This window comes from Lynx rufus, unplaced genomic scaffold, assembly GCF_022079265.1.
Source record: "Lynx rufus isolate CCGP_SWC_20201006 ecotype Redwood Valley unplaced genomic scaffold, mLynRuf1.p SCAF_16, whole genome shotgun sequence".
Taxonomy (NCBI): Eukaryota; Metazoa; Chordata; class Mammalia; order Carnivora; family Felidae; genus Lynx; species Lynx rufus.
This window is the reverse complement of record NW_025814830.1, coordinates 40,887,042-40,901,074: the sequence shown is the minus strand read 5'-3', so window position 1 is coordinate 40,901,074 and position 14,033 is coordinate 40,887,042. Positions and strand designations below refer to the sequence as shown.

General features: G+C 40.1%; 1 long non-coding RNA gene across 4 annotated transcripts in view; it reads right to left on the bottom strand.

The window, feature by feature from the left end:
- Window positions 1–14,033, bottom strand: part of LOC124511443 (uncharacterized) — a 69,766-nt gene that overhangs the window by 22,192 nt on the left and 33,541 nt on the right. For 2 of the 4 annotated variants that reach the window (XR_006961887.1, XR_006961886.1), the window contains one exon: window positions 11,023–11,061. The exons of 1 other annotated variant lie outside the window; for it this stretch is intronic. This is a non-coding gene — a long non-coding RNA (uncharacterized LOC124511443). Of the gene's footprint in view, window positions 1–1,171; window positions 1,271–11,022; window positions 11,062–14,033 lie in introns of those variants that run through there. One more of the 4 variants, XR_006961888.1, reaches the window with a different exon arrangement.

Here is a 14,033-nt window from a genome sequence, read left to right as displayed (position 1 = left end):
CCGTGTGGGGCAAGGGCATTTGAAATGGAAGGGCAGCTGCAAAGGCACTGGGGCAGGAGCGTGCCTGGTATGTTCCAGGAACAACAAGGAGGCCAGTGTGGCTGGAATAGAGCGAGTGAGGGAAGAGCAGTTGCAGATGAAGTGAGAGGGAAGAAGAGGCCAGGCTCCGGAGCCTTGCAGGCCACTGGCAGGGTGTTGGCACTCATTCTGAGTGAAATGGAAAGCCACTGGAGGGTTTTGAGCAGACATGCATTTTAATAGTGTCTCTCTGGTGGTTGTGTTGAGAGCAGGCTGAAAGGGGACAAGGTTGGGAGGCTATCTATAATCCAAGTGAGAAATGATGGCAGCTTGGATGGAGGGCATGGTGACAGCAGTGAGATTCTTGATGTATTTTGATGTTAACTCAGTAGGACTTCCTGACAGATTAGAGATGGGAAGTGAGAGAAAGAGAGGAGTCAGAAATGACACCCAAGTTTTTGTCCTGAGCATCTGGAAGATGGACGCTCTATCGAGATAAGGGTGGAGGGACAGTTTGAAGGAGGGCTATCAGAAGCTCAGTACTGGATATGATAAATCTGAGATGCCTATCCAAGATCTAAGTGAGTAGGTGGATAAATACACAGTTGTGGAGTTCAGGGGAGAGATCTAGCTGGAAACACAAATATGGAAGTCATTAGGGTGTGGATGGTATTTTTTAGGCCACAAATACTGAGTGAAATCATCCAGGGAGTCAAAGCAGCTAAAGAGGTGAGGTCAAAGGACCACGTCCTGGGGCACTCTAACATTTAGAGGTCAAAGAGATGAACAGGAACCAACTGGAGACTAAGAAGGAACAGACAAGGAGGTAAGAAGCAACCCAGAAGCGTTTCAAGGAAGAGGGAGAGATCACTTGTATCAGATGCTTCTGACTGATCAAGTAACAAGAAGACCGAAAATTGACCCATCAGATAAATAGAAGAAATGCTTAATTAAATAGTTGCCTTGTTTTGTTTAGATGTGTATTCACCTTGACTTCTCAACAGATAGCAAGATTGGGAAGAACAGGGATCGGTTCCTGTTGCTATTCTGTACCTGGTTCCCTTCCCCCCACCATGCCTCTCCTTCCCCTCCTCCAGTTGACCACCTCTACCCCTACACCCGACCATTTGCTGGGGTCTGGAGGTTGACTTACCAGCCAAGGGAATCTTGGCCCTGAGCTGAAGCACTAGGACAATCTCTAAGGCAAGTCACTGCTTCCAGATTTGGCGAAGGGAGTAAGATGCCGCTACCGCTTTAAAGAGAAGAGGATGAAAGGGATAAACTGAGGGTGGTAGAAGGGGAAGATGGAGACACCGATATAGAGGGAAAACAAATTTTGCTTTTAAAAAATGCCTGTAGCAATTACTGTTGTCAGGAAGCAAAGGAATTTATCTTGGGGCTGCATGGCTCCTTGATTTAGACAAAATCATGAATGATCCTTTTCCAGTTGGCTCCATCCTGGAGCCTCGACTAGGGTAGGGGTTGAGAATTAAATTCCTCTGCACTGAGTTTTTCCCTGGCAGGTGAGGAAGACAGGCGTGTCAGAGCCTGGGAAATGGGAGAAGAGAGATGGGAGAAAGATGGCTGGCACAGAATTCCCAGAGGTGGGGCGAGGCTGAGGAACCTGTTTTAAGAACAGTGAGGTCTAACACTAATTTCTTTGAGCTTTTTGTTGAAGTAATAGATACAGAGGGAAACGTGGATTTTCACAAACCCACATAACCTGCACTCAAGTCAGGAACCCCAGGAGCCCCCGTCATGTTCTCCTCCAATCATGACTCCACCCAAGGGCAATCACTATCCTGACTTTGAACAGCACAGACTAGTTTTGCCTGTTTTTGTACTTTATACAAATGAGTTGTGCCTTTAGCATCTGACTTCTTTCATTTCACATTGTGTTTGTGAGGGTCATCCATACTGTTGCGTCCAGTCCATCTTACATCCTCACTGCTGTAGACTATTCCATTATGTGATTGTAATGCAATTGATTTATCTCTTCTCCCGTTGATGGGCATAGAAATTGTTTCCATTTGGGGGCCATTGCAAATAGTGCTGCCACAAACGTATTTGGACGTGCCTAGTGTTCACTCCCCCACTCCCAACAGTTTATTTAGAAAATTTTCAAATATAGAAAATAGAAATAGGGGTGCCTGGCTGGCTCAGATCGTGGGGCGTATGCCTCCTGATGTTGTGGGTTGTGAGTTCGAGCCCCACGTTGGGTGGAGAGATTAAAAATAAAATCTTTTAAAAAAAAGAAAGTTGAAATAATTGTATAGTGAACATCCTCTATATGAATCACTTATATTATAAATTAATATTGTACTAAAAAGTTAATATTGTACTATATTTGCTCTGTCATGTATCTATCCCTTTACCCATCCATGAAGCCATCATTTGCCTCCCCTTTTGATGCATTTCAATGTAAGGTGCACTTTCCCTAGCGTTATACTTTACCCAAAAACATTTCAGTATATATATATATATCACTGACAATATATATATCACTGACTATTTATTCTTTGAGGGAAAACTGTACACAAAGTAAAATGCATTCATGTTAACAGTATTCTTATTCAATGAGTTTTTCAAATGCATGCATCTGTATAACCCAAATGTCTATCAAAATATAAAATATTATTATCATCCAGAAAGTTCCCTGTGCCCCTTCCCAGTCAATGTCCTCCCCGCACAACCATAGTGTTCTCATCTTTTTTTTTTTTTTTTTTACCATAGATGAGTTTTGCCTGCTTTAGAACTTCATGTAAATGCAATCATACAATATGTACTCTCTTGTCTAAAGCTTCTTTCATTCAGCATAATATTTTTGAAATTCATTCATGGTGTTGCATAAGTAGTTTGTTCCTTTTTATTGCATGAATATACCACAATTTGTACATCTTCCTGTTGACTGACATCTGGGATGTTTCCAGTTGGGGCTTTATGAAGAAAAATACTATTACCATTCTTATACTAGTCTTTTTGGAGACATACGCTTTCATTTCTCTTGGGTAAATACCTAAAACCAAAATTGCTGGGTCATAGGGGTATGTTTAGTTTCATACAAAACTGCCAGACCTTTATTTCAAAGTGCTTACATGTTTTTACACTTCCAGTAACAAAATAAGAAAGTTAATATTGTTCAATCCCCTTGCTAACGTTTAGTATTGTCAGTCTTTTTAATTTAAGTTATTCTGGTGGGTATGTAGCAGTACCTCATTTTACATTTGTTTTAATTTGCACTCTTTCTGATAATTAATGATATTGAGCACGTTTTCAAGCACCCACTGGCCATTCATCTATCTTCCCTTGTGAAGTGTCTGCTCAAATTGTAGCCATTGTTTTATTGGGTTGTTTGTCTTTTTTGCTCTTGAAGTATAGGTGTCCTAAAGTCCTAAAGGCCAATGCTTTGTCAGATAAATGCTTTCTTTACAAATAATGTCTCCCAGTCTATGGCCTGCCTATTCATTTTCTTGAATGTCTAAAAAAAAATCTTTGCTTATCACCAGGTCATGAAGATGCTGTCCTAGGTTTTCTTATAGGAGTTTTATCATGTTAGTTACTACACTTAGCTCTATGATCCACCTCAAATTCATTTTTTTTTAATTTTTTTAACGTTTATTTATTTTTGAGACAGAGAGAGACAGAGCATGAATGGGGGAGGGTCAGAGAGAGAGGGAGACACAGAATCTGAAACAGGCTCCAGGCTCTGAGCCATCAGCACAGAGCCCGACGCGGGGCTCGAACTCACGAACCGCGAGATCGTGACCTGAGCCGAAGTCGGCTGCTTAACCGACTGAGCCACCCAGGCGCCCCTTTTTCTTTTTTTTTTTTTTTAATTTTTTTTAACGTTTATTTATTTTTGAGACAGAGAGAGACAGAGCATGAATGGGGGAGGGTCAGAGAGAGAGGGAGACACAGAATCTCAAATTCATTTTTGTATATAGTACAAGATAATGTTGTAAGGGATATCCAGCTGCTTAGCATCATTTATTGCAAAGACTTTCCTTTCCTATTAGATTGCTTTGGTACCTGCCAAAAATTGAATGGCCACTTAAGTGTATTTTTGAACTCTTTATTCTATTCCATTAACCTAATGGTTATCCTTATGATAGAATCATGCTGTCTTTTTTAAGTTTATTTATTTATTTTGAGGGGGGTGGGTGGGGGCAGAGAGAGGGAGAGAGGATCCCAAGCAGGCTCTGCACTGTCAGCGTGAAGATCAACACAGGGCTCAAACCCATGAACCCATGAGATCATGACCTGAGCTGAAACCGAGTCGGACGCTCAACCAACTGAGCTACCCAGGCGCCCTGCGTACTGTCCGATTACTGTAGCTTCAAGGTAAATCCTGAAATAGGAAGAGTTCTACACTTTTTTTTTCTTTCAGTATTGCTTTGGATATTCCAGGTCCTCCACATAAATTTTAGAATCAATTTGTCATTTAAAAAAGAAGGTGGCTAGGATTATGAAGGAGACTTTGTTAAATCTACATACCAATACACTGGACTTGACTAATAATACCGAGTTTTCCAAGCTATGACATGGCATATTCCTGCATTTATTAGGTCTTACTGAATTTCTCTCAGCAATGATTGGCAGTTTTCAGTGTATAGGACTTGTCTTTTGTTAAATGTATCCCTAAGCAGTGTATGTTTTTGTTTGTTTTTTATTTGAGAGAGAGTGAGACAGAGAGAGCACAAAAGGGGAGAGGAGCAAAGAGAGGATCCTAAGCAGGTTCCGTACTATCAGCGCAGAGCCCCATGTGGGGTTTGGTCCCACAAACCATGAGATCATAACCTAAGCCAAAATCAAGAGTCATACACTCAACCAACTGAGCCACCCAGGTGCCCCTGTTTTTTTGATACTATTGTAAGTGGAATTTTTTTTCCACCTATATGCTGCTGATATACAAAAATATAACTGATTTTTAAAAAAATAGCCCTGTATCATGTGAAGTTGCTGATTCTGGTTATTAGTTCTGTTGTAGATCTCTTAGTGGTTTTTTTTTTTTAAAGTAATCTCTACACCCAACATGGGGCTTAAACTTACAACCCCAAGATCAAGAGTCACAGGTTCTACCAACGGAGCCAGCCAGGCACCCCCCTTGGTATTTCCATATAAACAATCATGTCATGTACAAATAGAGTACTTTTTACTTTCCAATCTTTATGTCTCTTGTGCTACTGCACTGACTAGGATCTCCAGTACAATGTTGAATGCCAAAGGTGAGAGTATACTTGCCTTGTTCCTAAGCTTGGGGGGGGGAAGCATTCAATATTTCACCATTAAATATGATGTTGGCTCTAGATTTTTCACAGATATGCTTTTTCACATTGAGAAACTTTTTTTCTATTCCTAACTTGCTGAGAGCTTTGTCATGAATAGATGTCGAAAACGTATAAAGTTTTTTCTACCAGCGATTATCTTTTTTTCCTTCTTTTTGTTAATATGGTGCATTACATTGATTTTCCAATGTTAGACCAGTTTTGCATTCCTAAGAGAAATCCCATAGGTTATGATGTATTTTTATATACCATCAGATTTTATTTGCTGACATTTTATTATGAATTTTTGCATCTATGTTCATGAGAGATATTGGTTTTTAACTTCCTTCCTTTGTCCCTCCCTCTCCCTCTTTCTTTTTTCTTTTCTAATGTCTTTCAAGTTTTGGTATCAGGGTTACACTGGCCTCACAAAACAAATTGGAAAGCATTCCTTTATTTTCTGGAAGAGTTTTTGTAGCATTGGTAATATTTTTCTTAAATAGTTAATAGAATTCATGAATAGACCATCTGGGCCCAGAGTTTCCTTTGCAAGAAGTTCTTGATAATGCATTGTTTATTTACTAGCTAAAGGGACATTCAGGGGGTGCCTGGGTGGCTCAGTCAGTTAAGTGTCCAACTTCAGCTCAGGTCATGATCTCATGGTTCATGGGTTCGAACCCCACGTCAGGCTCTGTGCTGACAGCTCAGAGCCTGGAGCCTGCTTCAGATTCTGTGTCTCTCCCTGTCTCTCTGCCCTTCTCCAATTCGTGCTCTGTCTTTCTCTCAAAAATAAACATTAAAAAATTATTTTAATAAAATAAAATAAAGGGACATTCAGATTTTCTATTTTATCTTATATCAGTTTTAGAAGGTGTAATTTTCAAGGAATTTGTCCATTTCCTCTACATTGTCTAATTTATTGGCATAGACTTGTTTATGACATCCTTTTAATAGCTTTTTAATATCTTTAGCACAGTGATATGCCTTCTTTTGCTCCTGATATTGGTAGTCTGTCTTCTCTCTTTTACTGGGGGGCAGGGGGAAGGTGGTCAGTCTGGCTAGGGGCTAATCAATTTTGTTACCTTCTCAAATAACCATCTTTTGGCTTTGCTAAATTTATTATTTATTTGCTTTCTATTTTATAATTTCTGTTCTTCTCTGTATCATTTCCTTCCTATCATTTACTTTAGGTTTACTTTGCTCTTCTTTTTCTAGCTTCCAAAAGTGAAACTTAGGCCTTTTTCTCCCAATATTAGGTTTTACAGCTATAAATACATCTCTAAGAACTGCTTTGTTTCATCTTGCAAAGTTTGGTATGTTTTATTTTTATTATCATTCAAATCAAAATATTTTCTAATATTCTCTGGGATTTCTTAGACTTTTTGTTATGTAGAACTGTGCTGTTTAATTTCCAAATATTTGGGGTTTTCTACATACATTGTTATTGATTTGGAATTTAACTCCATGGTCGTCAGATAACATACTCTATATGATTTTAGCCCTTTTGAATTTATTGAGATTTGTTTTATGGCCCAGAATGTGATTTACCTTGGTGAATATATCAAGGGCACTTAAACTTGAAAATAATGTGTATTCTGGTGGGTACTTTGTTCCATAAATATTTATTAGATTGAGGTGGTTCAAAGTGTTGTTTGAATCTTTTATGTATTTACTGATTTTTGTCTAGTTGTTTTTTATAATTGCTGAGAGAGTGGTGTTAAAATGTCCAACTACAATAGTGTATTTGTGTATTTCTCCCTTTATTTCTGTCATTCTGTTAGTTTTTCCTGCATGTATTTTGAAACTCTGTAATGTATGCTTATTATACCTTCCTGGTGATATTTATTATTATGAGGTTTCTTTTTTAATCTCTGATGACAGTCTCCATCTTAATACTTCATTTTATATTAATTTAGCCACTTCAACTTTCTTATCCTTACTGTCTGCATAATACATCTTTTCTCATCTGCTTCCTATCAACGTCTTTTATGTGTCCCTCATAGACAGTATTGTTGGGCCGTGCTTTTCTAACTGGCAGATTCTGCCTTTTAATTGAAGTGATTTAGACTAGTAACCTTAATGTAATTACTGATATGGTTGAATGTTGGTCTACCATTTTACTATTTTTTTTCCTCTTTATCTCCTGTTGTTGTTGTTGTTGTTTCCTCTGTTCCTCCTCTCTTGCCTTCTTTTTGGGCTAATTGAATATTTATTAGAAATCTACCCTCATTTATCAATTAGCTTTTTTGTTATACTTCTTTGCATTTTTAAGAAGTGATCACCATAGAAACATAATATATATCCATAACATTTCAGTCTATTTAGAATTAATATTGTGCCACTTCATGCAAAATATGTATTAAGTGTTACATCTATGTAAGTTAAAAACCTCACAATACAATGTTAAAATGTTTGTTTTGGGGGCACCTGGGCGTCTGACTCTTGATTTTGATTCAGGTCATGTTCTCAGGTTTTGTGAGTTCAAACACTGCATGGGGCTCTGTACTGACAGCATAGAGCCTGCTTGGGATTCTCAGTCTCCCTCTCTCTCTGCTCCCCACTCTCAAAACTAATAAATAAACTTAAAAATAATGTGTCTAAATTCTATTTTTAAAAAAATGTTTGCTTTGGGGCACCTGAGTGGCTCAGTCAGTTGGGCATCCGACTCTTGATTTTGGCGCAGGTCATGATCTCATGGATTGAGCCCCCACATCAGCACTGTCAGCACTGAGCCTGCTTGGGGTTCTCTCTCCTTCTCTCTCTGCCCCTCCCCTGCATGCCCACGAGCTCTCACCAGAAAGAGAGAGAGAGAGAGAGAGAGAGAGAGAAAGTGAAGCTTTAAAAATGTTTGCTTTAAACATTTATAAGTATTTTAAGAAATGGAGAGGAAAGTGATTTCTTATATTTATTCTTTTTTTAATTTGTAAGTGTTTATTCATTTTTGAGAGATAGAGACAGAATGCGAGTGGGGGATGGGCAGAGAGAGGGAGACACAGAATCTGAAGCAGGCTCCATGCTCTGAGCTGTCAGCACAGAACCTGATGTGGGGTTTGAACCCATGGACTGTGAGATCATGACCTGAGTTGAAGTCATACACTCAACCGACTGAGCCACCCAGGCGCCCCTTATATTTATTCTTATATTTACTATCTCTGGTGCTTTTCATTATTCCTGAAGATCCAAATTTCGACCTGGTATCATTTCCTTTCACTCTGAAAAAACTTCCTTTAGCATTTCCTACAGTGCAGATCTGTTGTCTATGAATTCTCCTAGGTTTTGTTTACCCATAAATGTCTTTATTTAATTTTAAATGGTTTCCTGTCCAGGACTATGCTGTAGTGCCCTTGTGTTTCCCACAAGACTTCAGGAAAGGCTGTTTCACAAAGAGCCTGGTTACTGGGGTCTTGGGGAGCATGGGGAGAAAAGCATCTGCGGGGGTAAAAAGCCTCACAGCTAGAGGGGCAAGACGGAGAATCACAGCAGCAGAAATTGACAACAGAGATGACGCAAACTATCCTTCTCTCATCGTGGAGCACCCCAACGTTTACGCAAGCCTCCAAGCCTCTCGTGTGTCTGTTAGAGGAAGAGTAACCCCAGAAACACGGAGCATGTGAGGACATTCAGGTTACACAAAAGCCAAGTTTAATTCAACTTGACAAGTATTATTAAGTGTGTGATGTGTACTTTCAGTTCTTTGGGCCTTCATTAGGACTCTTCAGAAATCTTACTTTTCAGCTGGGGAATGTGCAAACTCAGCAGAAAGACTCCCTTCCCATTGGCCTGTGGGCTCAGCTGACTCCATGACTCTACCTGGGAAGTTGCTCACTAGCCAGAGGCCGCCAGATGTGCCCCATAAACTGGTAAGCGTGTCACAACAGAGAGGGTTGAAAAAAGCTTCCTCTCACCACCAGTGACACTAGGGAAAGAACTTTTCCTGAGACGTATGTCACTCAGCTCCCCAAAGCCAGGCGTGCCTGGGGCGCGGGGTGTGGGAACTTCTTTCTAGCTCTCCCTGGGAAAGATTCAGGCCCAGTGCAGGCCAGGGCCGGGGTGAGACAGGAGACGCACTCGCCTCCTGTGTGAAATTGAAGAGGCCGCCCCAAATCTCAGAAATCAAGATAAATACTATTTTACTGCCACGTTTTTCTTTTCTTTTTTAAATTTTTCAAGTATGAAATTTATTGTCAAATAGGTTCCATACAACACCCAGTGCTCATCCCAACAGGTGCCCTCCTCAATGCCCATCACCCACTTTCCCCTCCCTCCCACCCCCTATCAACCCTCAGTTTATTCTCAGTTTTTTTTTTTAATTTTTTTTCTTAAGTTTATTTATTTTTGAGACAGAGAGAAACAGAGCATGAACGGGGGAGGGGCAGAGAGAGAGGGAGACACAGAATCGGAAACAGGCTCCAGGCTCTGAGCTGTCAGCACAGAGCCGGACGCGGGGCTCGAACTCACGGACCGCGAGATCGTGACCTGGCTGAAGTCGGACGCTCAACCGACTGCGCCACCCAGGCGCCCCTATTCTCAGTTTTTAAGAGTCTCCTACGGTTTGCCTCCTTCCCTCTCTGTAACTCCCCACCCCCCTTCTCCTCCTCCCTGGTCTTCTGTTAAGTTTCTCAGGATCCACATATGAGTGAAAATATATGGTACCTGTCTTTCTCTGTATGACTTATTTCACTTAGCACAACACTCTCCAGTTCCATCCACATTGCTACAAAGGGCCATATTTCATTCTTTCCCATTGCCATGTAGTACTCCATTGTGTATATAAACCACAATTTCTTTATCCATTCATCAGTTGATGCACATTTAGGCTCTTTCCATAATTTGGCTATAGTTGGAAGTGCTGCTATGAACATTGGGGTACAAGTGCCCCTATGCATCAGCACTCCTGTATCCCTTGGGAAAATTCCTAGCAATGCTATTGCTGGGTCAAAGGGTAGATCTATTTGTAATTTTTTGAGGAACCTCCACACTGTTTTCCAAAGTGGCTGCACCTGTTTGCATTCCCACCAACAATGCAAGAGGGTTCCCGTTTCTCCACATCCTCGCCAGCATCTATAGTCTCCTGATTTGTTCATTTTGGCCACTCTGACTGGCATGAGGTGATATCTCAGTGTGGTTTTGATTTGTATTTCCCTGATGAGGAGCGACGTTGAGCATCTTTTCATGTGCCTGTTGGCCATCTGGATGTCTTCTTTAGAGAAGTATCTATTCATGTCTTCTGCCCATTTCTTCACTGGATTATTTGTTTTTCCGGTGTGGAGTTTGGTGAGTTCTTTATAGATTTTGGATACTAGCCCTTTATCTGATGTCATTTGCAAATATCTTTTCCTATTCCATCGGTTGCCTTTTAGTTCTGTTGATTGTTTCCTTTGCAGTGCAGAAGCTTTTTATCTTCATGAGGTCCTAATAGTTCATTTTTGCTTTTAATTCCCTTGCCTTTGGAGATGTGTCAAGTAAGAAATTGCTGCGGCTGAGGTCAGAGAGGTTTTTTCCTGCTTTCTCCTCTAGGGTTTTGATAGTTTCCTATCTCACATTCAGGTCCTTTATCCATTTTGAGTTTATTTTTGTGAATGGTGTGAGAAGGTGGTCTAGTTTCATCCTTCTGCATGTTGCTATCCAGTTCTCCCAGCACCATTTGTTAAAGAGACTGTCTTTTTTCCATTGGATATTCTTTCCTGCTTTGTCAAAGATTAGTTGGCCATACTTTTGTGGGTCCAATTCTGGAGTCTCTATTCTATTCCACTGGTCTATGTGTCTGTTTTTGTGCCAACTGCCATATTTTTATTTACAAAAAACAAAACAAAACAAAATTAAGGTGAAAAAGCTCTACGATGAACCAAATATTAAAATTTTCAATAAGTCAGTGCAACTCTGCAATTGTATAATTCATATCACTTGCCCTCTCCTGGTCCCACCCATGCTGGGACCTACCTTCACTTAAAATATTGGTGTTTTGTTCATCATGGATCTTTTTGCATTAATTTTGGTTTAAAAAAATATTCCATTAAAATGACATTTTTCTTGATTACTGTGGTTTTGGGCGCTCTCTCAAATTTTGCACTTGCTTTACCCTGGTACCAGCCCTGAACATCTTTAAGTACCTCTTTAAAATCTCCCCTGCCACTCTTCCAGCCCATCAAAAGAAATCCCCAACATACCTTGATGATAGAAAGGCATTTTTTACATACATAAATGTAAAAAGCTTACTGGAGACACTAATAACAGCCAAAAGAAGGATTTGCGTAAACTCCTGGCACAGTTCATTCGGCAGATTTATAAACAGGAGTTCTAACAGACTTCTAGATCCCAGAGTAAACATTCATCAATTAAAATGACCTTAAATTTCTTCACTTGAACATAAGAGACTAAGAACTAAGGCTGAAAAAAGTAAGAATTTGAGTTTATTTTGTTACATTGGTGATATAATACACATGAATGTATTTGTTATGTATTCATGATTTCATTTGGATGGAATAATTAAATCTCAGCTCTGATACTTTTGGTAGGGTATGGTCAGCATGGGTGCCATTCATAAAATACTGAATCCATTTTACTCAGTCCCATTGCATGCCAGTAGAGGCAACGTGGAATAACAGTGAGAATTCTAGATTGTGAATCCCAGTGAGGATCTATATTACCCATGTCATTTGGAGCAAGTCATGAAATGTCCCTGGGTCTCACTTTCCTCATCTGTAAAAGGGGGCTACAAATTTAGCTTAAATATTATGTCATTAAGAAGAACTCTTAATTGCTTGCCCCTTTATTTATGCTAAATAATTACAGGTCACCTTGATTATCCTTGGTGTCTAAAATTAGAAAAGCTAATTTTGAAAAATAAAGAATTATTTATAAAGAACATTTTGAAAAAGGAGATAGGAATAAGTAGAACCAAATTTTGTTTTAAACAATAATGATTATAAAATTTTTTGGAGTCCAACAGATTGGTATTCATATACCAAACGGGAGAGAGAGTGACCATTTCTAACCAGTAACTTAATAGCGTTCAGAATAGACATTCTGAGGGCACCTGGCTGGCTTGGTTGGTAGAACATGCAACGCTTTAAAAAATTTTTGTTTAATGTTTATTTTTGAGACAGAGACAAAGCATGAGTGGGGGAGGGGCAGAGAGCGAGGGAGACACAGAATCTGAAACAGGCTCCAGGCTCTGAGCTGTCAGCACAGAGCCCGACGCGGGGCTCCAACTCACAAACCGGGAGATCATGACCTGAGTCAAAGTCAGACGCTCAACTGACTGAGCCACCCAGGTGCCCCAAGAACATGCAACTCTTGATCTTGGGGTCATGAGTTTGAGCCCCATATTGGGCATAGAGATTACTTTAAAAACAAAGTTCAAAATAAAGACTCTGGGCTAAAACATCAATGGTCTGGGGTGATTAAAAAAAAAAAGATGAGCTTAGCATCTGAGCTAAAGCTCCAGCAGGTGGAGGAGGAACACTGCACTTGACAATGGCTGTCATTCGTCAGAGGTGGAAACATCACATTCTCTCCAGGACTTAATGAAGAATCCAGATTCTATTATTAATTTCCTCCCCAAAGTCTAATTTTGTTGGGATTATGATTCATGATTCTGACTGTATAGCATTTGGAAGGTTAGAGTTATCCTTTAATTATCTTAGCAGACCATCTCCTCTGCTCCTCCCTTTCAATTCTAGCTGTTCTTTCCCACCTTGTAGCCAGGTGAGTCCCTTAGGACCTTCTCCAAGAACCCCACAGACACTAATATCTTAACTAAAAAGAACAGGAACAAAAGTCTTATGAGGTCCCTGTATAGTTTGTCTCTTTATAATTTTGTAACAGCTTTGTTGAGGTATAATTCACCTACCATACAATTCACCCATATGAAGTGTACAATTCATATTTTCATCACTCTGAAAGGAAACTTTGTGCCCATTAATAGTCACCTCCCATTCTCCCATATCCCCCAGCCCCAGGCAACCACTAAGTCACTTTTTGTCCCTATAGATTTGCCTAGTGTGGACATTTTATATAAATGAATCATTATATGGTCTTTTGTGACTGGCTTATGTCACTGGGGCTGATGTCCTCAAGGTTCATCCATGTTGAACCATGAATCTGCACTCCAATCTTTTTTTATGCCTGAATAATAGTCCATTGTATGGAATGGCATTTCATTTATCCGTTCATCAGATGGTGGACATTTGAGCTTGGACACTTTTTGGCTATTGTGAATAACACCTCAATGAACACAGTGTACAAGTTTTGTTGGATAGATGTTTTCAGTTCTCTTGGGCATATATCTAGAAATGGAATTGTTGGGTCATATGTACCTTTATACTTTTTTTTTTTTTTTTTTTTTTTTGCGAGAGAGAGAGAGAGAGAGAATGTGAGCCAGGGGAGGGGCAAAGCAAGAGGGAGAGAGAGAATCTCAAGCAGGCTCCATGCCCAGGCCAGAGCCTGATGCAGAGCTCAATCTCATTGAGCTCATGACCTGAGCCAAAATCAAGAGTCAAACACTCAACCAACTGAGCCACCCAGGCACCCTTTTACTTTTCAATAGAATAATGTGACAATTAACGATCTCTGCACGGAAAATTACCTCGAGCTTCATGGCTTAAAAGAACAATAATCAGGGGCACCTGGTGGCTCAGTCAGTTAAGTACCCTACCTCTGCTCAGGTCAGGATCTCTCGGTTTGTGAGTTTGAGCCCTACATCAGGCTCTGTGCTGACAGCTTGGAGCCTGGAGCCTGCTTCAGATTCTG